Source organism: Cetorhinus maximus, chromosome 17 (assembly GCF_964194155.1).
Source record: "Cetorhinus maximus chromosome 17, sCetMax3.hap1.1, whole genome shotgun sequence".
In the NCBI taxonomy this organism is placed as follows: Eukaryota; Metazoa; Chordata; class Chondrichthyes; order Lamniformes; family Cetorhinidae; genus Cetorhinus; species Cetorhinus maximus.
The window spans coordinates 22,824,663-22,848,659 of record NC_135895.1 but is presented as its reverse complement, the minus strand read 5'-3'; the positions used below and the strand labels follow the sequence as shown (position 1 = coordinate 22,848,659).

At 43.2% G+C, this 23,997-nt stretch overlaps 1 protein-coding gene across 1 annotated transcript in view; it reads left to right on the top strand.

The window, feature by feature from the left end:
- LOC144692241 (dihydropyrimidine dehydrogenase [NADP(+)]-like) overlaps positions 1-23,997 on the top strand; it is an 812,799-nt gene that overhangs the window by 347,337 nt on the left and 441,465 nt on the right. The window lies entirely within an intron of this gene.

Genomic DNA, 23,997 nt, shown 5'->3' with positions numbered 1-23,997 from the left:
GGATTGTCAGGCTGAGCGTCTTTTTTAAAAAATGTTTAATGGGAGTAAACGCTGACAAGTCACCTGGACCTGATGGTCTGCACGCTAGGGTCTTAAAAGAAGTGGCTGCAGAGATAGTGGATGCATTGGTTTTAATCTTTCAAAATTCCCGAGATTCTGAAAAAGTCCTAATGGTTTGGAAAAACGCAAATGTAACACCTCTATTCAAGAAAACAGCAGGACAGAAAGCAGGTCTATAGGCCAGTTAGCCTAACATCTGTCATTGGAAAAATGCTGGATCCATTATTAAGGAAGTAGTCACAGGACATTTAGAAAATCATAATACAATCAAGCAGAGTCAACATGGTTTTATGAGGGGGATTACGTTTGACAAATTTATTAGAGTTCATTGAGGATGTAAAGGGCAGGGTGGATAAAAGGGGAGCCAGTAGATGTTGTGTATTTAGATTTCCAAAAGGCATTTGATAAGGTGGCCACATAAAAGGTTACTATACAATATAAGAACTCATGATGTTGAAGTTAATATAAAAGGATGGATAGAAGATCGGCTAACAAACAGGAAACGGAAGGCCAGGATAAATGGGTCATTTTTAGGTTGACAAACTCTATCTAGTAAAGCACCACAAGGATCAGTGATGGGGCCTCAACTATTTACGATCTATATTAGTGACTTGAATGAAGAGTCTGAGTGTATTGTAGCCAAATTTGCAGAGAATACAAAGATAGGTAGGAAAGAAAGTTATGAGGAGGACACAAAGAGTCTGCAAAGGGATATAGATAGGTTAAGTGAGTGGGCAAAAAATTGACAGATGGAGTATAATATGGGAAGCTATGCAGTTGTCCACTTTGGCAGGAAGAATACAAATCAGAATATTATTGAAATGGAAAGCGACTGCAGAATGCTGTGGGTCAGAGGGATCTGAGTGACCTCATACATGAATCAAAAGAAGTTAGCTTGCAGGTACAGCAAGTAATTAGGAAGGCAAATAGAGTATTGGCCTTTATTGCAAGGAGGATAGAGTATAAAAGTAGAGAAGTCTTGCTAGGATACAATTCATTGGTGAGATACCACCTCGAGTACATGTAAAGTTTTGGTTTCCTTACTTGAGGAGGGATATACTTGCATTGGAGGCAGTTCAGAGAAGGTTCAATAAATTGATCCCTGGGGTGAAGGGGTTGTCATATGAGGGAAAGTTGAGCAGGTTGGACCTTAACTCATTGGAATTGAGAAGAATGAGAGGTGATCTTATTGAAACATATAAGATTTTGAGGGGGCTTAACATAGGAACATAGGAAAAAGGAGCAGGATCAGGCCATTTGGCCCCCCGAGCCTGCTCTGCTATTCAACAAGACCATGGTTGATCTTCAACCTCCATGCTAATTTTTTAAATTCGTTAACAGGATGTGGACATCACTGGCTAGGCCAGAATTTATTGCCCATTCCTAATTGTCCTTGAAGAGGTGGTAGTGAGCTATCTTCTTGAACCGCTGCAGTCCATGTGATGTTGGAATGCCTCAGAGCTGTTAGGAAAGGGAGTTCCAGGATTTTGACACAGCGACATGAAGGAATGGTGATATAGTTCCAATTCAGGATGGTGTGTGGCTTGGAAGGAAACATGCAGGTGATGGTGTTCCCATCCATCTGCTGCTTTTCTCCTTCTAGGTAGTAGAAGTTGCATGTTTGGAAGGTGCTCTCAAAGGAGCGTTGGTGAATTCCTGCAGTGCATCTTGTAGATGGTACACACTGCTGCAACTGTGCTTTGGTGGTGGAGGTAGCGAATGTTTAAAGTGGTGGATGGGGTGCCAATCTAGCAGGCTGCTTTGTCCTGGATGGTGTTGAGCTTCTTGAGTGTTGTTGAAGCCGCATTTATCCAAGCAAATGGAGAGTATTCCAGTATTCCATTACACTCCTGAGTGTGCCTTGAGAATGGTGGACAGGTTTAGGGGAGTCAATAGGTGAGTTACTCTCCTCAGAATTCCCAGCCTCTGACCTCCCCTGGTAGTCACAATCCTTAAATGGCTGTTTCAGTTCAGCTTCTGGTCAATTGTAACCCTCAGGATGTTGATAGTAGAGGATTCAGCAATGGTAATGCCATTGAATCTTAGGGGGAGATGGTTAGATACTCTCTTGTTGGAGATAGTCAATGCCTGACACTTGTGTGGTGCAAATGTTACTTGCCACTTATCAGCCCATATTGTCCAGGTCTTGCTGCATATGGACATGGACTGCTTGAGCATTTGAGGAGTCACGAATGGTGCTAAACATTGTGTAATCATCCGTGATCATCTCCACTTCTGACCTTATGCAGGAGGCAAGGTCATTGTTGAAGCAGCTGAAGATAGTTGGGCCTTGGACACTACCCCGAGGAATTCCTGCAGTGATGTCCCAAAACTGAGATAGTTGACCTCCAACGACTACAACCATCTTCCTTTGTGTTTGTATGACTCTAACCAGTGGAAAGTTTTCCCCCGATTAATTTATTCCAGTTTTGTTAGGGCTCTTTGATGCCAGTCTTGGTCAAATGCTACCTTAATGTCAAGGGCAGTCACTCTCACCTCACCCTTGGAGTTCAGCTCTATTGTCAATGTTTGGGTCAGGCTGAAATGGGGTCAGGAGCTGGATGGCCCTGGTGGAACCCACACTATCCCCATATCCCTTGATGTCTTTAATATCTAGAAATTTATTCATCTCTGTCTTGAACATTCTTAATGACTGATGCTCTACAGCCCCATGGGGCAAAAAAATTCCAAAGATTCACCATCCTCTGAATAAAGAAATTCCTCCTTATCTCAAACAGGACGTTTCCCTCTTGGGGGAATCTATTAGGTGGCACAGTTTCAAAATAAGGGGTCTCCCATTTACTAAGTGAATGAAGAGGAATTTCTTCTCTTAGAGAGTCATTAATGTTTGGAATTCTCTACCCCAGAGAGCTGTGGAGGCTGGGTCATTGAATATATTCATGGCTAAGTTAGACAGATTTTTGATCAACAAGACAGTCCATAGTTATTGTTGGGTGTTGAGGGGGGCGGGGTGGGGTGATGGGCAGGGGCGGTGCTGCATGTTGGCAGGCAGGAAAGTGGAGTTAAGGCCACAATCAGATCAGCCATCATCTTGCTAGATGGCGGAATAGGCTTGATGAGTCAACTAGCTCCCATTTCTAAGATGAATGGGGGAAGCAATTGATGAAAACATTCTTGTACTAAGAATATTTTTCAATTATACTGCCTTACAAGTTTCTTTCAGAACTGTTCAACACTTTCACAATATCCAGTAAAGGCTGCTTCCTGCTGAATACTTTATTTTATTTCTCTTCAGTGCTGCAGGAGCTGGGAACCTTGATTTCCCAGTGTACTTACAATGTGCCTATCAAGAAAATCTTGTAATTATTGAAGGTGCTGCAGCATCTGGGCAATTTACAGATTAGATGTCGGAGTGATATGTTGATTTCCACTTTGCAAAATCTTTTAATTGACCTAATTTTGGTATTTTTCTATGAATTTGGCTTCTTGTATAGCTGCAGCTTTTCTTAAAAGCATTCATTTCCAAGGTCATTTTGAGAAAAAAAAAGGGTGAAGTTCCTCCTGCCAAATATTTTAAGTAAGAAGTCCATATGAATAGAAAACCATGATATCCTGTAATCCACCTCTTTACGAAACTTGATGCCTCACTAAAATTGCCCACCTTCCAAATGTCTGGCTGTTGAAACCAAACGCCTAATTTTTATCTTGATTTTTTTTTTTGTTGTGCCAACTCTTTGAAATGTCTTTGCAATGCATAATTCACAAAATATTACGTGCCGTTGGCAAAGGTTGCCAGGTTGGCCCTGCATGTGGCGAGAAGGGCGGGGGTTGGTTGCAGTCTTCAGTACTGCTCTGCAGACGGGATGAGCAGTCTCGTTCCACCTGACTCCACATTTAGGTCATTATTTCTCTTTGAGCTTCTACCCTTTTTGCGGAGGTCTCTTTAAGGACCACCAGTTAAGCCAGATGTAAACTTGGTCACCCTGATTGAACCCAGTCCAGCACTGGCTGCATTCAGGCAGTCTTGTTTTGGAAAAGGGTCATGAAGTAGACTCTACATTTTCTTTTGCATATGCATAGGGACTAAAGTCTCTTTCAAGCACATACATTGAATGTTTATACTTCAGCCTTTCCCATCCTGGGCATGGCTGGCACCATGCCACTAACATATTGGACACTTCAGATGCCTGTAAAACGCTTGTCTTTCAGATAAGATGGTAAACCAAGGCCTTTTGACCCTCTTGGGTGGACATAAAAGTGCCCACGGCACAATTTCAAAGAAGAGTAGGGGCATTCTCCTCAATATCCAGGTCAACGTTCATTCCTCACCCGACTCCTAAAACAAATTGTCTGGTCATTTATTTTGCTGCGGTGTATGGGAGATAATTGTGTGCAAATGAGCTGTCTCATTCCCTGCATTAAAACAGTGACTACATTTCCAAAATACTTCATTGGCTGTAAAGCACTTTGGAATGTCCTGAGGGCATGAAAGACGCTGTAAATATACATCCTTTTAAATCGCCACAGCATCAACAAATTTCCATACCTCTGACTTAAAACTGTCAGCAATGCTAAAGGGCACCAGGGCTAGGGAGGGAAATCATGGGTCCTGGTGTTTCCAGGTCCCTTATTTCACACTGCACCGCCATGCAACCATCCCCCCCACCCACCCACTTCCGCGGCCCTTAATCCTCCCCCTCAATCACCAATCAATTCTCCATACATCACAGAAGGTCCTAGTAAAATGCTAACGCCTGTTGCTGGCATCTGTAACAAGTATTGTAAGCTACGTATGCAGCTTGGGTAATTAATATTAAAAGCAGCAACGGTATAATGTAGTGTTAGTTTGCATGCGTCTTCTAGATGATCCCACTGTGGCAATTAAACAAACAAGAGTACAAATTTTACTTTAACAGCATTGTGCAATGTTTTTAATTTGACAGGAGAATGCCTCATTAGTTATCAGTGCGAGGTCCTCAACTATTTACAATCTATATCAATGATTTGGATGAAGGGAGCGAATGAATGGTAGCTAAATTTGCCAATGACACCAACATAGGTAAGGAAAGTAAGTTGTCAAGAGGAGCTAGGGAGTTTGCAAAGGGATATAGACAGGTTGAGTGAGTGGGTAAAAATTTGGCAGATGGAGTATCATGTGGGTAAATGTGAACTTGTTCACTTTAGCAGGAAGAATAAAAACGCAGTATATTATTTAAATGGAGAAAGATTGCAGAACTCGGTGCAACAGAAGGATCTAGGGCCGGGATTTTCCAGCCCCTCCCTGGCACAGGGGATGTGGCAGGCCAGCCAAAAATCCATTGGACCTTTGGCAGGACTGGACGATCCCGACGGCGAGCTGGCCTGGAAAATCCCGCCCTAGGTGCCCTTGTACACGAACCACATAGTATGCAGGTTCAGTAAGTGGCTGGGAAGGCAAACTGAATGTTGGCATTTATTGCAAGAGGAATGGAATACAAAAGGAGGGAAGTTTTACTGCAGCTGTACAGGGTCCAGGTGAGACCACATCTGGAGTACACATGTGCAGTTTTAGTCTCCTTATTTTTAAAAAGATGTAATTGCTTTAAAAGCAGTTCAGAGAAGGTTCACTGGACGCATGAAGGGGTTGCCTTGTGAAGAAATGTTGAACAGGTTAGGCACAAACCCATTGGAGTTCAGAAGAATGAGAGGCGATCTTATTGAAAAATATAAGATCCTGAGGGGACTGGATAGGGTGGATCCCAGAGGACGTTTCCTCAGGTTGGGGAGACTAAAACTAGGGTGCATAGTGAAAAAATAAGAGGTCTCCCTTTTGAGACAGAGATGAGGAGAAACGTTTTCTCCCAAAGGGTCATTTGTGTGTGGAATCCTCTTCCCCAGAAGTAGTGGAGGCTGGGTTCTTTGAATTTATTCAAGACAGAGTTAAACAGTTTTTTGTTACGCAAGGGGAGTCAAGGGTTATGGGGAGCAGGCAGGAAAGTGGAGCTGAGAGCACAACCAGATCATCTTATTGAGTGGTGGAGCAGGCTCAAAGGGCCAAATGGCCTGCTCCTGGTCCTATGTTCCTATTTATAACACTGTGTAGACAACAACACTGATTTTGGCGACTGTCTCAACCCTCATTAACATGTTCTGCACATTGTGCCACATGAACACAGTGACAGTAAATTCATATTTGGAGGCCAGAATTTTCCCGTCGGCGATTTGGGGGCGGGGCCCGCTCACCAATGGGAAAATGACGTGGGATGACGTCGGGAGGAACCCCTAACGTCATCCTGGTCCCTTTAAATTTTCAGGAAGGCAGGCGGACAGCGAAATCAGCCAATTGAGGCCATTGACAGGCTAGTTAAAGTAATTAAAGGCCCTGCCCGTCCAACCTTAAGGCTGGCGGGCAGGCCAGGGGCCCCAGTGGGCTTCTGATAACACATGAAACCTCATCCACTGGCGGAATGAGGTTTCATGTTCCTTTTTAAAAACTTTAATAAATGTCATGTGATATTTATTAACATGTCCCATCTCGTGTGACATTGTCACATGAGGGGGACATGTTAATAATTTTTTTATTTCTCCATTTTTTTAACGTTTTTGACAGTGTCACTAATCTCCCTGAGACAGCACTTCGTCTCAGGGAGCAGTGCACTCTTTCGCGTGCATCCGCGAAGGAGCGCACTTTGACAGATGGGGAATCCCTCTCCATAGTGCTTCCTGTCGGGCGGGCCATTGGGCGGGTCTTAATTGGCCCACCCACTCAAAATGGTGGCGGGCCCCATTTTGGCGGCGGGGGTCAGCTGTCCGCCCACTGACGAGCCGGTGGGGCCCGCCCGCCCACCAAGGGCAAAATTCTGGCCGGACAAAATATTCATTACTTGCAATCCAGATAAACTCCACAAGATCTTTTCCATTCTGTAGAATAATTAGAAGACTTTCTACTGCCTGGGTGCATGATATTATTCAATATAATTATTTCATATGGGAGATGTAATTGGATTCTATTTTATCAGTAATCTCACAGGGTAGAAAGTTAAAATGATGTCTGAGCAACAAAGGGGAATGATTGAACAACATTGATTTTCACTGCCAGTGAGAAGCATTGGAACTCTCAGGTGTCTCTGTACAATGCAAATTTTAAGTGGCCCAGAGACAAAGACTGAATAGTTCACAATTAAATATGTGTTCTCTTAATCAGCAAGCCTGAAAACTCTGCTGCTTCTCAGTACGATATATTTTGAATATCTAGTATGCAACAATCACGATATTTCATGCCTCAAAAAACTTATAAATGCAGCAAAATAGAATGGGATAAGAGGTAAGTAGACAGAAGGAAAAGATTGAAGTCAAACTCTTGAGAATCGTGTAAAAGAGGTTATTGATTCACTATAAGCCCATTATGCACTCCTGTCGTGGCAATTTCACCCCATAAAGCCTGCTCACAGTAAACTTCCATTAGCAACAAAATAAAAGAACTGCAGCCATGGTTCTACACCCTTTCCGCAAGATAATGACGGATGATGAAGTCTGCCTAGCCCAGCTCATCTCATCCATCCGGAATGACACACAAACATACGTATTAGGAGCAGGAGTAAATCATTCAGCCCCTCGAGCTGGCACCACCATTTGATAACATTGCTTACATTATACCAGTAACTACAACTCAAAAGTATTTAATTGGCTGTAAAGCAATTTGGGACATCATGAAAGGTGCTGTATAAACGTAGGTTTTGTCTTCCTCTCATTACACCTGCCTCTGGTACATCAACACAGCATATCATCAGAATTGTGTCTACTTTAGGGCATAATGAAAGTTTAGATTGCTATTTTTATGGTACCAAACCTTAATAGTGACACCCCACCCTAATCCCAATCTCATATAACTAATGGCGATTAGGATTTGGAGACATGCATGTTTCTGTTTACATTTGTTTAATACATGTGCACCATTAGGTGGAAGCAAAGTCACCATTTAATGTTTGCAGCCTGATTACACTTCATACATTTACACACAATTCTTTAATAATGTTGATTGCTTTTCAGAATTAGCAATATCTGAAAGCTTTGCATTCTTGGCATTTGTTCAAGAAATTTGAAAAGTACTACGGTGACGCAATATAATGTTTTTATTTAACTTAGAATAGCAGTGATTTTGACTTAAGATTTCTAGCCTGTCAGAAACCATACTGCTCATTACAATTAGTTTCTGCAAAGCATTGCAATAACTTAAGTTGTTTTCTTTAAAAGACCCCATCTCGTTAAACTTTCAAATTAAAATCAGGACCTATTTTTTAATATATTTATGTTAAGATGTGTACAGAAAAATATTAATTAATCAACAATTTATAAAGTTTAATGTGCTGTGCTGTAAACTACTGTATCCTAATATATTACAAGAATTAATTATGCAGTGTAGAGTTGATTAGTAATGAAAATCAGATATTCTTTAATTCAGGACAAATGGTTAGGTTAGGAAGTATTCACTAAATAAAAGCAAAAAACTGCGGATGCTGGAAATCCAAAACAAAAATACCTGGAAAAACTCAGCAGGTCTGGCAGAATCTGTGGAGGGCAGCACAGTTAACGTTTCGAATCCGAATGACCCTTCAGCAGAACTAAGTAAAAATAGAAGAGAGGTGAAATATAAGCTGGTTTAAGGGGGGTTGGGACGAGTAGATCTGGATAGAGGGCCAGTGATAGGTGGAGATAACCAAAAGATGTCACAGACAAAATGACAAAGAGGTGTTGAAGGCGGTGATATTATCTAAGGAAAGTGCTAATTAAGGGTAGAAAGCAGGACAAGCAAGGTACAGATAGCCCTAGTGGGGGTGGGGTGAGGTGAAGGACTCAAAAAAGGCTAAAAGGTAGAGATAAAACAATGGATGGAAATACATTTTAAAATAATGGAAATAGGTGGGAAAAGAAAAATCTATATAAATTATTATATAAATATAAATTATTACAGAGGCCCGAGCAATCCCCATCCACCACTAATCTCCCCCGAATGGCTGAACTTGTTCTCACATTGAACAATTTCTCCTTAAACTCCTCTCACTTCCTCCAAATAAAAGGTGTGGCTATGGGTACCCGCATAGGCCCCAGCTATGCCTGTCTCTTTATGGGGTATGTGGAACATTCCTTGTTCCAGTCCTACTCCGGCCCCCTCCCACAACTCTTTCTCCGGTACATCGATGATTACTTCGGTGCTGCTTCATGCTCTCGTCTGGACCTGGAAAAATTTATTAATTTTGTTTCCTATTTCCACTCCTCCATCATTTTCACATGGTCCATCTCTGACACTTCCCTTCCCTTCCTTGGCCTCTCTGTCTCAATTTCTGGTGATAGACTGTCCACCAATATCCATTACAAGCTTACCGACTCCACAGCTACCTCGACTACAGCTCCTCACTCCCCGCTTCCTGTAAGGACTCCATCCCATTCTCTCAGTTCCTTCGCCTCCGTCGCATCTGTTCTGATGATGCCACTTTCAAAAACAGTTCCTCTGACATGTCCTCCTTCTTCCTTAACCGAGGTTTTCCACCCACAGTGGTTGACAGGGCCCTCAACCGTGTACGGCCCATCTCCCGCGCATCCGCCCTCACAGCTTCTTCTCCCTCCCAGAAACATGATAGGGTCCCCCTTGTCCTCACTTATCACCTCACCAGCCTCCGCATTCAAAGGATCATCCTCTGCCATTTCCGCCAACTCCAGCATGATGCCACCACCAAACACATCTTCCCTTCAACCCCCCCGGCGGAATTCCGCAGGGATCGTTCCCTCCGGGACACCCTGGTCCACTCCTCCATCACCCCCTACACCTCAACCCCCTCCCACGGCACCTTCCCATGCAACCACAGAAGGTGCAACGCCTGCCCCTTTACTTCCCCTGTCCTCACCGTCCAAGGGCCCAAACACTCCTTTCAAGTGAAGCAGCATTTCACTTGCACTTCCCTCAATTTAGTCTCCTGCATTCTTTGCCCCCAATGCTGTTTCCTCTGCAATGGAGAGACCAAACGCAGACTGGGTGACCGCTTTGCAGAACACCTTCGATCTGTCCGCAAGCATTACCCAGACCTCCCTGTCGCTTGCCATTTCAACACTCCACCCTGCTCTCATGCCCGCATGTCCGTCCTTGGCTTGCTGCATTGTTCCAGTGAAGCTCAACGCAAACTGGAGGAACAGCACCTCATCTTCCGACTAGGCACTTTACAGCCTTCCGGACTGAATATTGAGTTCAACAATTTTAGATCATGAACTCTCTCCTCCATCCCCACTCGCTTTCCGATCCACCCCTTTTTTTTCCAATAATTTATATAGATTTTTCTTTTCCCACCTATTTCCAATATTTTTAAATGTATTTCCATTCATTGTTTTATCTCTACCTTTTAGCCTTTTTTGATTCCTTCACCCCACCCCACCCCCACTAGGGCTATCTGTACCTTGCTTGTCCTGCTTTCTACCCTTAATTAGCACATTTCTTAGATAATATCACCACCCTCAACACCTCTTTGTCCTTTTGTCTATGACATCTTTTGGTTATCTCCACCTGTCACTGGCCCTCTATCCAGCTCTACTTGTCCCACCCCCCCCTTAAACCAGCTTATATTTCACCTCTCTTCTATTTTTACTTAGTTCTGTTGAAGGGTCATTCGGACTCGAAACGTTAACTGTGTTCCTCTCCGCAGATGCTGCCAGACCTGCTGAGTTTTTCCAGGTATTTTTGTTTTTGTTTCACTAAATAAAAGTTCAGAATTAAAATTAAATGTCTTATTCTTCTTAGGAGAAGAGGTATTATGGCATGGATACATTACTTGATTAATGATCAGTAGCCTCAAAGCTACTGGAGAGATTTGTTAGAAATGATTTATTATTCAGTTGGTATTGCCTCTTTGCTCTAAATTAGAGATTTAAGCACCTTTGTTTGAATTAACTAAATGAAATGCAACATGTGACAAATGGGAGTGCAAATCTGTTGAAAGGTTTGTCAGATACAGATCATGTATGTAGTTTAAAAAAATATGCTGTCAATGGGCCTTCCTCTGGTGCTTTATTCAAATCAACACGACTAGATTATTGGCATCTATCATCCGAGCCAGAAAATTAACATTCTGTGACTTGTGCTGATAACTCGTGTTCAAAGCAAAATCATCTGCGAAAGAGCAGGACACGCGTGTTATTTTATTACATTCTAAACTTAGGCTCTGTTGGATGAGCTCATTTGTGATATCTCCAAAGCTAGGCTGTATGTATGGACACATTTTTATTATGTCAATATTTAATAAAGATGACCGCGATCATGTAATTTCCAAACACAAAAGAAAGGACATGTTTTCACATAGCACCTTTCACAACTACAGATAGTCCCAAAGCAGCCTGTAGCCAATTAAGTACTTAGTGAAGTAAAGTCGCTGTTGTAATTGCAGAGAAATGTGGCAGTCATTTTGTGCACAGCAGTGCCTCACAAATAGCAATCAGATGCATGAACAAGATAACTTATTGTAGTGATATTGGTTGAGGGATCAATATTGGCCCGGACTCCAGGAGAACCCCACTCCAATTTGAATAATGCTACGGGGATATATCCCATTCACTTTAAATGCCAAAAGGGGTTCCAGTTTAATATCGCAATTGAAAGGCGTCATATCAGACAGTGCAGCATTCCCTCAGGATTGCACTATGGCAGTCCAGATTATGTTCTCAAATCTCCAGAATGGGACTTGAACTCACATATTTCTGGCTCAGAGGTGAATGCATTGAGCTAAGCCAGATGCCTAACTAACAGATCTGATAGCCGTGGATCAATTTTAGGGCAATAATGATCACTTTATGAAATAGAAGTCCACATGTATAATTTCAAAAGAATTTCATCAAAAAAGTGATTGGCTCAAAACTGAAACTTGTATTAAGGACGTACAAGAATATCTTGTTTGTTATATAGTTGGGTGTAACAATCAAAGACTAATAGTTCATGAACAAATGAGAATACCATCCTGAATACAGGCATCTGATGAATTTTGCGTACAAATTTAAGAAGTAAAAATTATATTGCAACAGAATGACACCACTTTGTAAATTATAAATTCTAACTGTGCTTATAAGAGCAAAACAAAACAAGGATTTGTAATTTCACTCACGTTTTCATAATTCTATGGGCCAGGTTTTCTCAGAGTTGGGAAGATTCCACAAACCTTTAAAAATGGCAGGTGGGACCTGGATGTGCAAGTCCTGCCTCTATTTCCAACAGATCACATTTCTGCTGGTAGGGGAAAGGGGGCAGGGCATGAATCACACATGAGGGATACCTGGGCAAGAATTTTCCTCTCGGCGAGCGGGGGCGTAAAATGACGCGGAATGACGTCGGGCGGAACTCCCAAAGTCATCCCGTGTCATTTGCATTTTCAGGTCGGCAGGGGCGCAGCTGAGTCAGCTGTGCGCCCGCTGACCTGTTAACGGCCTATTGAGACCATTCAAAAAGGAATTAAAGCAATTAGTGGACCTGCCCATCCAACCGTGAGGTTGCCGGCAGGTCGGGAGCGCTGGCGGCCACCTGAAAAAGCATGAAACCTCATCTCGGGCGGGATGAGGCTTCATGACTGAATTAAAATATTAAGATTAACTTTTACTTAAAGTTATGTCCATGTCCCAACTCATATGACATTGTCACATGAGGGGGCGTGGATGGTTAATGAAATTTTCGAAAGAATAACTTTTTCCCTTTGGGAACCGATCTCCCTGACGCAGCATTTAGTCTCAGCATTTGCCATCCCCTCCCCCCCCCCAGCTCACACAGGGAGCGCACAGCGCTTCTGTGCGGATGTCACGCTGGGTGGGCCTTAATTGGCCCGCCCACGAAAAATGGCAGCCTGCCCCCAATCAGGGGCGTCAATCGGAGGGCTGCCCATCCACGCCCGCTCCCGCACTACCCCCCGATGAACTGTTTGAACTAGTACTGAGTTCAAACCGATGTCATTTTGACTGTTTAACCCACAGCATAGGAATCATGAATTTGTGGAGTAGACATAAATGCTCTTGAAGGGTAGGAAAGATCCGTTTCACTGTCATTATCTGAAGTTTTTTAAATATGTTGCTCTTTAAACTGTAAAACAAAACTGTTTCAGCTGTTATTGATTATTTTTTTAAAAAACTCTGCTGGGCTGCTTTGATTGACAGGGCAGCTGGTGTAGTATTTGCTGGGGCAGTTCAAGTAGAGTTTTTTGTTGATGTTTCCCCTAGGGAAATTCATGATGAACACCTGGCTAAGTTTCAAAAGTTAAAATCATCTCAGCAAGGGGCTCCGAGTTCACAGTTTGATTGCCAGCTTAAGAGGCTATTAAAGGAATTAGGGTATGAACAGAAGTTTGTTCATTTTTATAAGAAATTTACCACCTGAGGTGATTTAGAGACTTTGATGCTTTCATGAATCCGAGCTTTTTTTCTCTTTTTCACTAGCAAGAGCTGTACTACGAACATACAAAAATAGGAAATAAGAGCAGAAATAGGCCATTGGGCCCCTCAAGCCTACTCTACCAATCAATATGATCACGGCTGATCTGTTTGTGTTTCGCATTCCCCATTCCCATCTACCTCCGATAACCTTTGACTCCTTTGCCTAACAAGAATCTAACTACCTCTGCCGAAAAAATATTCAATGACCCTGCCTCCACCACCTTCAGAGACAGAAAATTTCAAAGTCACACAACCCTCTGAGAGAAAAGATTTTTCCTCATTTTTGTCTTAAAAGGGCAACCCCTGATTTTAAAACAGTGCCCCTAGTTTTGGGCTCCACGTCTACCTTTCAATATCTTTCAGAATCTTATATACTTCAATCAATTCACCCCTCGCTCTTCTAAACTCCAGTGGAAACAAGCCTAGCCTGTCCAACATTTCCTCATAAGGCAACCCATTCATCCCAGGTATCAATCTAGTAAACCTCCTCTGAACTGCCTCCAATGCATTTACATCCCTCCTTAAATAAGGAGACCAAAACGGCACACAATATTCAAGATGTGGTCTCATCAATGCCCTGTATAACTGAAGCATAACGTCCTTACTTTTATGTTCAGCTCCTCTTGTAATAAAGGATAGCATTCCATTAGCCTTCTTAATTACTTGCTGTACCTGCATACTAACTTTTTGCGTCTCATGCACTAGAACACCTAGATCCCTCTGAACCTCGGAATTCTGCAGCCAATCTCCATTTAAGTAATAGTCTGCTTTATTATTCTTCCTGCCAAAGTAAACAACATTACATTTTCCTACATTATACTCCATTTGCCCGCTCATTGAAATTTTCTATATCAGCCTGCAACCTCCTTACGTCCTCATCACAACATACTTTCATACCCATCTTTGTGTCATCTGAAAATTTGGCTATCATGCCTTCATCTAAGCCATTGATATAAATTGTAAAAAGTTGAGGCCCCAGCACAGACCCCTGTGGGACTCCACTCGTCACATCTTGCCAATCAGACAAAGACCCATTTATGCATACTCACTGTTTTCTGCCAGCCAGCCAATCTTCTATCCATGCTAGCATGTCACCTCCTACACAGTGAGCTTTTATTTTCCGCAATAGCCTTTGATGTGGCACCTTTTCAAATGCCTTCTGGAAATCCAAGTACAGCACCTCTACAGGCTCCCCTTTACTCACAATGCATGTTACTCCTTCAAAAAACTGCAATGAATTTGTTAAATATGATTTCCCTTTCACAAGGCTATGCTGACTCTTCCCAATTACCTTGACGTTCTCTGAGTGCCCAGCTATAACCTCCTTTAATGATCGATCCTAACAACTTCCTCAAAACAGATGTCAAGCTAACTGGCCTATAGTTTCCTGTTTTCTGCCTCCCTCCCTTCTTGAATAGAGGGCTAATATTTGCTACTTTCCAGTCTGATGGGATCTTTCCCGAATCTGGAGAATTTTGGAAAATTAACACCAATGCATCTACAAACCTCATTAGCCACCTCATTAAGACCGTTGGATGAAGTCCATCAGGACCCAGAGACTTGTCAGCCTGCAGCTCCACCAGTTTGATCAGTACCGCTTCCCTGGTGATTGTAATTTCACTAGGTTCCCCTCTCCCGTCCACCTCTTGATTTACAGCTATTACTGGAATGTTTTTTGTATCCTCTGTGTTGAAGACAGAAGCAAAGTATTTGTTCATTTCATCCGCCATTTCCTTATTATCTACTATTAACTCCTCACTATCACTCTCTAGAGGACCAACACACACTTTACTTAATCTTATTCTCTAATTTCTTTCATATGATTAACCTTTTACTCATTCTCTACCGTTCTTTATATTCTGACCAATCATCTGACCTGCCACTCATCTTTGTGCAGTTATATGCTTTTTCCTTAAGTTTGATGCTTTCCTTAACTCCTTTCGTTAACCACAGGTGGTGGGCTCTTTCCCTTAGAATTTTTCTTTGTAGTAGGAACATACTTATTCTGAGTATTCTGAAATATCCCCTTAAATGTCTCCCACTGCTTCTCTATTGATCTATCCCCTAGCCTAGTATCCCTGATCACTTCAGCTAGCTCAGCTTTCATGCCCACATAGTTGCCCTTATTTAAGTTTAAAATACCAGTCTTAGACCCACTCTTTTCCCTTTCAAACTGGATGTAAAGTTCAATCATATTGTGGTTGCTGCTACCTAGGGGTGCCTTTACTCTGAGGCCATTAATTAATCCTGTCACATTACAGAACACAAAGTCTCTGATGGTTGATTCCAGAATGTGCTGCCCTAAAAAAAATTTTCTGCAAAACATTCTATGAACTCCTCATCCAGGCTATTACTGCCAATCTGATTTCTCCAGTTTATATGTAGATTAAAATCACCCATGATTATGGCTGTCTCTTTATCACAAGCACCCAATATTTCTTCTTGTATACTTTGTCCTACATTGTGGTTACTGTTAGAAGGCCTCTTGACCATTCCAATGAGTGACTTCTTTCCCCCACTGTTCCTCATCTCCAAACAAACCAATTCTACATCCTGATTTCCTGAACCAAGGTCATCTCTAACTATTGCCCCAATGCCATCCTTGATTGACAGTGCTACCCCTCCACTTTACCTACCCTCCTATTCTGCTTGAAAATCATATACCCCTCAACATTCAGGACCCAATCCTTGTCATCCTGAAGCCACATCTACGTAATGGCTATCAGATCATATTTATTTACTTCAATGTGCACGATCGATTCATTTACTTTGTTATGAATGCTATGTGCATTCAGATACAGTGCCTTTACTTTTGTCTTTTGTTACCGTTGTAACATCTAGACTTGACTATTGGTGTATTCTTAGGTTTTATCTCTCTGTCCCTTCCTGCTATTCTATGACTCTCGTTTCCCGTATTACTATCACGGTATCCTGCCTTGAATCTACCCCTTGATTTGCCACATCTACCCAAGCTTGATCCCTCACCCCCCCCCTTCTTTAGTTTAAAGCCCTCACTACTACCCACAAGAACACAGGTCCAAGCACAGCTCAGGTGTAGACCATCCCAGTGATACAGCCCCCACTTTCCCCAGTACTGGTATCAGTGCCTCACGGACCAGAACCTGCTTCTCCCACACCAGTCTATGAGTCAGGCATTCATCTCTCTATTCTTATTTGCCCTATGCCAATTTGCACATGGCCCAGTTAATTCAGAGATTATTACCTTTGAGGTTCTGCTTTTTAATTTTGTACCTAGCTTCTCATACTGACTATGGAGAACCTCCTTCCTTGTCCTGCCTATGTCATTGGTACCTATATGGACCACGATGACTTGATCCTCCCACTCTACTGCAAGTTCCTCTCCAGCCCTGAGCAGATGTCCCGAAACCTGGCATCGGGCAGGCAACTCAGCCTTTTGGACTCCCGCTTTTTGCTGCAGAAAACAGTGTCAATACCCCTCAATATACTATCCTTACTACTGCTACATTCCAGTTTGCTAGCCCTGCTTGAACAGCTTCCTGTACCATGGTGCCATGGCCTACCTTCTCATCCATCTTGCAGACCTTACTTTCGTACACACAGCTTGTGAGCACCTCAAATATATTTGGCAATTGCAAAGTCTGAGGTTCCGCCACTACTGTCTGCTCAGTCCCATTACCTGCCTCACTCACAGTCACATCCTCCTATTCCTCATTGCTGACCAAAAAAGACAACCCTATTCTGAGAGGCATGATTATCTCCTGGAATAAAGTGTCCAGGTATTTCTCCCTCTCCCTTATTCTGCGCAGTGTCTGCAGTTCGGCTTCCAGATCAATAATCCTGATCTTGAATTCCTCTAGCTGCTTACACTTCCTGCAGAAGTGTTTCTCATGAACCCACATTCCACAGCTGCAACATTACACCTGTCCTGCCATTGTTAGTTATGTTATTTAATTAAGGAAATCTGCTAGACTTACCTGGTTTGGCCTACATGTGATTCCAGACCCACAGCAATGTGCTTGACTCTTAAATGCCCTCTGGGTGCCCACATTCCATTAATGAATAAAACAATTTGCCACTCCGTCTCACTCCGGTGTAGTCACCTGTCTCCTCGTGTGCACCTTACTGATTTTACTGATTTTCATCTCAACATGGCTCCTGAGGTCCTCCCATGGTGGATATTGGGTGAGATGGCATTGAGTTGGCATGGGAGTGAGTGGGGGGGGGCCTGAGTTGGCATTGAGTTGGCATGGGTGATATGTGGGGCTATGGAGGGTGAGGGGATATGAGGGGTGAGGGCCTAAAACCTGCTGAAACAACTGGGGCTAAGTTAGAAGTCCTGCCTCGGCACTTGCCTGTCTCTCCTAGCATCTGCTCCCGGGGTTGGCAAACTCAACTTCATATTGCGTCCGCTGCCCCCTCCAGCACAACCCTCACCCCACCCAGAGCGAAAATCTCGTGATTTGGGGCACTTTTTACCGAGGCGGGTCCAGTGAGTCAGGAAATTTCCTGACCTGAGCTCTCCGACTTGGTAGCCAAAATCAGGCCCTATGATTCTAATTTTCATGTTCCTTTATTGTATCCATGAAAATCTAGTCGGACTATTTTAAATTGAATGTCAATTAATCTGCATTTTGTTTTGCATACTTGTTTTGCCTTTCAACCAATAGTCTTGTGCAGTAAATACCATATTCTGGTTGGTCGTAACAATGTGATTTATAAAGACTTACAACGAGGAGGTCATTATGACTAAATTAATTCAAATAGGCTGTAATACCATCAACAGCTTGAAAGCAGGGAATAACTTAGTGTGTCATGTTGCTTGCCAACCAGAATATCACAAGACTTCTGAAGATCAAGTATGTTCAGCTTTGTTTCCAATTTTAATGATTACAGCTAATCAGAAAAATCATTATTGTTTTTGAATACAATATTGTACTAATTTCTCAGCTTTCCCCCAACAATTACAAAATGAAAGGAGCTGCAGCACAACCAATATATTTTTTACTTCAGACTTTCAGTATGCAGATTTTTCTTTTTATCTAATACTGCAGTTTTTTTTTAAACCGTTGTTAGGAATCTTGCAGTTGATATTGTTCATTAAATGCCCTAATGCACAAATGTCCCAATGTGCTGGCTCACAAATTTGCATGCATTTACATAGATAGAAATAGTAGCATGTCAGTTGCATAGCAACAGATAATGGTGCTTTTTTTTTGCAACATGATGTAATATGCTATAAGGTGGTCACGTGGGGAAATTTCGGACTTGATTTCTAAGTGCACTATTTGTATTGTATTTGGAACAAAAGTGATTCTGATAGCTTCCCAACCAGCAATTTCCGCTTTTTTTTTGTTTTGCAGGTCAGAATCGTTTGTTAGACCACAGCAGTAAGGTAGCACAGTATAATAAGAGCAAAATACTGCGGACGCTGGGGATCTGAAATAAAAACAGAAAGTGCTGGGATAACTCAGCAGGTCTGGCAGCATTTGTAGGTAGAGAAACAGAATTAATGCTTCAAGTCCAATATGACTCTTCGTCACAACTCTGTTTCTCTCTCCACAGATGCTACCAGACCTGCTGAGTTTTTCCAGCATTTTCTGTTTTTATTATAGGTAGCACGGTATGATGGCACGGGTTCAATGCCCCCACTATACTGAATCTCGTTCTGATGCTGTGGGAAGGTACTGAATGAAGAGCAGGGGGACTGAATCTCGGATAGAAAGCACATTTCCTGGTTTAAATTCGTGTAAAGCTATATCTTTGTCATTCTTTTTGAGTATAATAATGCCAACTAATATAGTTTTATATCAGAATTGAGAAACTAATTACCAGAACGAGTTTCCTTATTGGGAATGTTTAATTATACCATGATTGTTTTAGAGCCTTGCACAATGTTATCTTTTATTTACGCTGCTCCTATCTCTTGACGAAACTTCCCCAAGGGGTTTTGCAGGAGAAGCGCAGATGCCAAAAGGGAATTAGTGGAGAAAGAAGGGGGAGGCTTAGAAGACATCGTGAAAAAGTTTTGAGAATGCTTTTAAAGGGGAGAGAACAAGGCAAAGCGGTTTAAGAAAAGAATTCCCAAAACGCAGGTTTATGGTGACTGAAAACGTCGCAACTCGTTGGACAGAATCAGAAGAGTAAAAGGTGGAGGGTGCAAACAAGAGGGCTGGATTTTTACGCTTCCTCCCCTCCCCCCACTGCCCCGCCGGACATGTTTTTGGCAGGTGGGACATGTAAAGCATGAGGGGTGACAAGCCCACCACCTTCCTGCCCACCCTTGAGCTGTCCCCCATAACTGGAGGTGGGCAGGTGCTGAATTGGCAACCTGCCTGCCGTATTTGCATAAATAATTAAGGGTAAATTGAGCATGTTAACAAGCCAATTCACCCATTTAATAGGCTGCCCATGCCATAACATGTTTGGCATGGCCGGACGGGCGGGAGTGAGCAGCCTGCTTTTTTAGAAAATTGTAAAGGTGTGAAGGAAGCGGGGCACATCAGTCCAGGGGTGGGGGGGTGTGCCCTTTGCACATCAGGGCCACACATCACCAAGGTGTTACCCCCACTTTGTTCCTCCTGCCTGATCTTCAAAATGTGCCCTCCCACCACCAACCCCCCCCCCCCCATCGCCTTCCTCCCTGGGCTGCCCAATTCCTTCCCCGTTCAAGACCCCTGCCTTACTTGGGTGCCATGTCTCCTTTCCTCGTGGGCCTGCTTGCTGTCCCAGCAGCACTCACTACTCAATTCTGCCGCTTCTGGGAGTGTTAGATTGGCCGGCAGCTTTCGAGGGCAGGACTTTCTCCTACTGAGGGGCGAGCAGTCCTGCACTGGAGTGCTGCTTTGGGCTGCAGTAGAGTGCTTAAGTTGGAGTTTGGTGACTGAGGGAATTTAAGGGTTAGTTTCTATCCAAAGTCTAGTCTTTCTTTAATTTAGTAATTAACTAAAAGTTGCTGTTTGGGTTGGAAGAAGGTGAGTTTTAGGCTAACTTTAAAACAGGTTTTATACAGGCTCTGCTTGCAGCTACAACTAGTTGATTAGATAACTGGCTTAAACAGGTTTTCAGAGGCTAGATTCAGAGAGTATAAAGACAGGCCTGACTTTGTCAGTGCTGCTTTGGGCTGCAATAGAGTGCTTAAGATGGAGTTTGGTGACTGTAGGATATCAGTGAGGAGGGAACGAGGTGATCTTTTGAGTACCATTAGTACGGTTGGATAAGTATTTACTACTTTTATCGCTTATAGTTTTTAAGGTCTTATTTTGTGGCTCATCCTTTGTAAGGGCTAGATTCTGTATCAACGAGGAGCAGGGAAGAATGGCCCTAGAGTAATTGATATTATTTGATATTAAGTATCTTCCAAAAGGTCTAATTTAGAGGGTAAGTCATGGCAGGAGAGCTCAAGTCCATGGTGTGCTCATCCTGCTCTATGTGGGAAGCTGGGAACATTTCCAGTGCCCTTGGCCAGCATTTGTGTGCGGGAAGTGGCTCCAGCTGCAGCTCCTGGAAGCCCAGGTTTTGGAGCTGAAGTGGTGGCAAGGAACACTGTGGAGCATCCGCGAGGCAGAGAGTATCATGGGTAGCACATATAGAGACGTGGTCACGCTGCAGGCTAAGAGTCCACAGGCAGAAAGGGAATGGGTGACCACCAGGCAGAGCAAGAGGACTAGGCAGGCAGTGCAGGAATCTCCTGTGGGTATCCCACTGCAAAACAGATATACCGCTTTGGATACTGTTGGGGGGAATGGCCTCTCAGGGGAAAGCAGCAGCAGCCAAATTCGTTGCACCACAGTTGGCTCTGCTGCACACGGGAGGAGTAAAAACTGCGGGAATGCAATAGTTATAGGGGATTCAATTGTAAGGGGAATAGATTGGTGTTTCTGTGGCCGCAAACAAGACTCCAGGATGGTATGTTGCCTCCCTGGTGCTAAAGTCAAGGATGTCTCAGAATGGCTACAGGACATTCTGAAGGGGGAGGGTGAACAGCCAGTGGTTGTGGTACATATTGGTACAAACGACATAGGTTAAAAAAAGGGATGAGGTCCTAAAAGCAGAATATAGGGAGTTAGGAAGTAAGTTGAAAAGTAGGACTTCACGGTAGTGATCTCAGGATTACTACCAGTGCCATGTGCTAGTCAGAGTAGAAATAGCAGGATTTTTCGGATGAATACGTGGCTGAAGAGATGGTGTGAGGGGGAGGGTTTCAGATACCTGGGACATCGGGACCGGTTCTGGGGGAAGTGGGACCAGTACAAACTGAATGGGTTACACCTGGGCAGGACCGGGACTGATGTCCTAGGGAGAATATTTGCTAGAGTGGTTGGGGAGGGTTTAAACTAAAATGACAGGGGGATGGGAACCTATGCAAGGAGTCAGAGGAGGGGGAATCAAAGACAAGAACAAAAGACAGAAAGGGGAATAAGAAAAGTGCTAGGCAGAAAAATCAAGGACGAGAATCTAACAGGGCCTCAGTGAAAAATATTGGGAATGGGACAAGTAATGTTAAAAAGACAAGCCTTAAGGTTTTGTGCCTTAACGCGAGGAGCATTCGCAATAAAGTGGATGAATTAACCGCGCAAATTGATGTAAACAGGTATGATATAGTCGGGATTACGGAGACATGGCTGCAGGATGACTAGGGATGGAAACTGAACATCCAGGGGCATTCAGTATTTTGGAAGGACAGACAAAAAGGAAAAGGTGGTGGAGTTGCATTGCTGGTTAAAGAGGAAATTAACGCAATAGTGAGGAAAGATCTTAGTTCCAACGATGTGGAATCTGTGTGGGTAGAGCTGAGAAACACGAAGGGGAAAAAAACGTTACTGCGGGTTGTATATAGACCCTCAAACTGTAGTGGTGATGTTGGGAATGGCATTAAACAGGAACTTAGAGACGCATGCAATAAAGGAACATTTGTAATTATAGGTGACTTTAATCTGCATATAGATTGGGCAAATCAAATTAGTAATAACACCATAGAGGAGGAATTCTTGGAGTGTATTCTTTGATGGTTTGCTGGACCAATACGTTGAGGAACCAACTAGAGAACAGGCCATCCTAGACTGGGTATTGTGTTTTGAGAAAGGAATAATTGGCAATCTAGTTGTGCGAGGCCCCTTGGGGATGAGCGACCATAATATGATAGAATTCTTCATCAAGATGGAGAGTGACGTAGCTGATTCTGAGACTAGGATCCTGAATCTTAGTAAAGGAAACTAAGGTGGTATTAGGCGCAAGTTGGCTATGATGGATTGGGAAAGGTTACTTAAAGGGATGACAGTGGATAGGCAATGGCAAACATTCAAAGTGCGTATGGGTGAACTGCACCAATTGTTTATTCCTGTCTGGCGTAATAGTAAAACAGGAAAGGTGGCCAAACCATGACTTACAAGGGAAATTAGAGATAGTATTAGATCCAAGGAAGAGGCATACAAATTAGCCAGAAAAAAACAACAGACCTGAGGATTGGGAGCAGTTTAGAATTCAGCAGAGGAGGACCAAGGGATTGATTAAGAAGGGGAAAATAGAGTATGAGAGTAAGCTTGCGGGGAACATAAAAACTGACTGTAAAAGTTTCTATAGGTGTGTGAAGAGAAAAAGATTGGTGAAGACAAATGTAGGTCCCTTACAGTCAGTAACAGGGCAATTTATAATGGGGAACAAAGAAATGGCTGACCAACTAAATACATACTTTGGTTCTGTCTTCATAAAGGAGGACACAAATAACATACCAGAAATGTTGGAGAACACAGGGTTAAGTGAGAGCGAGGAACTGAAAGAAATCAGTATTAGGAGGAGATAGCTGAAGAGATAGTGGAGGCGTTAGTGGGATCTTTCAGGAATCACTGGAGTCAGGGAGTGTCCCAGAGGACTGAAAAATCGCTAATGTAACCCCCTTGTTTAAGAAGGGAGTGAGGCAAAAGACGGGAAATTACAGGCCGATTAGCCTGACCTCGGTCGTTGGTAAGATTTTAGAGTCCATTATTAAGGATGAGATTTCAGAATACTTGGAAGTGCATGGTAAAATAGGGCAAAGTCAGCATGGTTTCATCAAGGGGAGGTCATGCCTGATAAATCTGTTAGAATTCTTTGAGGAGGTAACGAGTAGGTTAGACAAAGGAGAGCCAATGGATGTTATCTACTTGGACTTCCAGAAGGCCTTTGACAAGGTGCCTCACAGGAGGCTGCTCAGTAAGATAAGAGCCCATGATGTTAGAGGCAAGGTACTAGCATGGATAGAAGATTGGCTGTCTGGCAGGAGGCAGAGAGTGGGGATAAGGGGGTCCTTCTCAGGATGGCAGCCGGTGACTAGTGGAGTTCCGCAGGGGTCAGCGTAGGGACCACAAGTTTTCACTTTATACATTAATGATCTAGATGAAGGAACTGAGGGCATCCTGGCTAAGTTTGCAGATGATACAAAGATAGGTGGAGGGACAGGTAGTATTGAGGAGGCAGGGAGGCTGCAGAAGGATTTAGACAGGTTAGGAGAATGGGCAAAGAAGTGGCAGATGGCATACAACGTGGAGAAGTGTGAGGTCACGCACTTTGGTAGGAAGAATAGAAGCA